Source organism: Cyprinodon variegatus, unplaced genomic scaffold (genome assembly GCF_000732505.1).
Source record: "Cyprinodon variegatus isolate N-32 unplaced genomic scaffold, C_variegatus-1.0 Scaffold1079, whole genome shotgun sequence".
Lineage (NCBI taxonomy): Eukaryota > Metazoa > Chordata > Actinopteri > Cyprinodontiformes > Cyprinodontidae > Cyprinodon > Cyprinodon variegatus.
Window position 1 is genome coordinate 218,502 of NW_015151532.1, and position 2,605 is coordinate 221,106.

A 2,605-nucleotide genomic window follows, 5' to 3' on the forward strand; every position below is an offset into this window, starting at 1 on the left:
TGTTGATAGATCAGTTTGTACATTTTTTAGCGTGCGCAGTGAAATAGCTCACGTTTTTATACACGCAAACCTTTGATAGATCCGGCCCAATGCTTTTATCTTATTTGGCAGTTCCTCAATTTAACCAAAACACTGAAGATATTAGAATGACCTGGAAAATGCTAAATATGGCTTCACAGATCTACCTCTAAATGGCATTATGGCAATTTTGGCAAATGGCATTTTTTCCCCTCCCGTTGTGGAAATAGTTTTGTGCAACAGGTACTTTATGTTTTATTTATATTTAGAGAAAATGTTCTTCCTTACACACAATATAAAACAATATGATAAATTTATGATTAAACTGTGTCACAGCCGGTCAGGCCTTATTTCCTTACTATTGTCCCTTTTATTTTATTTATTAACTTTTACTTTGTAAACATTCATTTTTACAGGTTGAAGTCCCATCTTGTGATGTAAAAAAGTTTAACCAAATAAGGACGGCTTTCTGACAACAATATCCTTAAAGATAATCCGTATGATTAAACAGTTTTTGTTTCGGTTTCTATGGGTTAAAAGTTAACCCGATAAGACTTCAATCATAGTATTTGTTTAATGTTTTACTTTAATTGCTGGACAGCACGATAAACCAAATCTACACAAACTATCTGACTGAAAAATAGGGAAACTGTTTCTGCCTCATAAACAACACCTTCCGTGAAATGACAGATGTCAAACTGGTGTAGCAACACTGTAGTTTCCATACTATAAAGAGGAGTGGAGAGGAAGGTATTATTACAGGAACTGTGTGAGGTAATGTCAGGGTAGGTTCATTTCAATGCTATGTTGGAGCATAGCATTGAATTTTAGCATATTTAGCTTTTACATAGAGCTAAATAAGGTCAAATTTGGCATGAAATTATTTGGATTGTAAATAGGCTACCTGATTGTAAAAATTGTACAGTAAAAAAAAAAATAAAGCTGAACTGAACTGGCCACCAAACCTGAGCTGCATCGCTTTAGAGATGGGTCCTGTTTGAGAAATAAATCAAATCCAGCCTGAATTATTCTATTTTGAATGGAGGTTCATGAAAAAAAATAAATAAATAAATTGTCGATTTGGGAGAACACAAAACTTTATTTTAAGATGTCTAACTTAAATTGGGTAGAATTTCTGGTTAATCCTAAACCAGAGGTCACAGATTAGCGGACCAGGGTCCGGATCCAGACCCACCTGGTGGCTAATCTGGACCCAACCTGATTTAAGACATTTATAAATTACTCCATGTTGTCCGACGACAGCATATAAACGTCACTTGCGCCGCTTCTCCTGTTTGCACGGTAAAGCCATTCGTAGCGTCCGGCACCAGGCTACACGTGATACAAATTAGCCAATGAGCTGTCAGTCTGGGTTGCTGCTTCTATTTAATTTTAGACACAGAAGGCAAACCGGACTGCAAGAAGAACTGAAATGAACTGGTAAAATAGCATGTTCAAAGATGACCCTGCACATTTTTTAGTATGTTAGGCTCAATCTACTGCTGTGAAGCAGGATTCTCCACCATGAACATACTCAGAAAATAAATATCAATCCAGGCTCAAAATGAGCACCTTGATATGTGCTTGAGAATGGCTTTGTTTCCATTAAACTCAGGTTTAAAGCCTTGCAGGGCAGCCTAAAGCCCACTGCTTTCATTAAGCCAGAAAAATGAAAGAAAGAAAAAAAAACAGTCAGTTCAGGTGTTTTATAAAAATAAAAAAAAAGTGAGTCAGGAAATTGTCTATATACTAAACTGAAAGAATGTTGTTCTCTACTTCAAAAAAAAATTTAGATTTTTAAATGGAAAAATTACCTATTTTTTTTTATATATATTTTTTTTATTTAAAAATTCAGTGTATAACATGGACGCCTACATTTGACTTCAGTGTTAAATGCTGTTTAAAGTAACGGATTATAATTAAAAATGTCTCTGGATCTTTACTGGCTGTTGATTTTCTTTATTCGGACCCCACTGATTTTTAATTGGTTACCCCTGTCCTATATTGTATTATTCTACAGTGAGAAAAACAATAAACATCCATACAAATATATTTGTCTGTATGTGAAACCTGTATCTAAGGTGAAACTTCATAGGGTGTTTTTAAGGGGATCGTAGTGACAAACAGTAGTCAGACAGCCTCTTTGTCTCCTGACAAAATAAATAAACAACCTAAATCCGCTTGGTTTTGGTTTGTGACATCTTATAAGGCACAACTTGCATTAGAAAAAATGATAGCTGCGCTACTTGACAAATCTTAAACTCAGAGAGCTTTTGAGCAGCCTTGTCAGTGGCTTTCAAAGCCTCCAGGTATTCGAGTTTCAGTCTTCCATCTTTAAACTAGAGTTTAACAATGCTGAACTCCCAATCATGATACATATATAGTCAAACTAAAGTAAAATGATTCACTAATCATCTTCATAACTTTTTTAAAGAATCTGTTGATACCATTTGATATTTAACGCTTTATTGAATGAAGTTTGGACTACTTTAACCTACATTGCCTTGCAATGGGATGTTTACATCCACCCTCTAATGTAGCAATTGACCACTGAATCAGGGGCAGAGCTAGATGGGGGGCCAGGGGT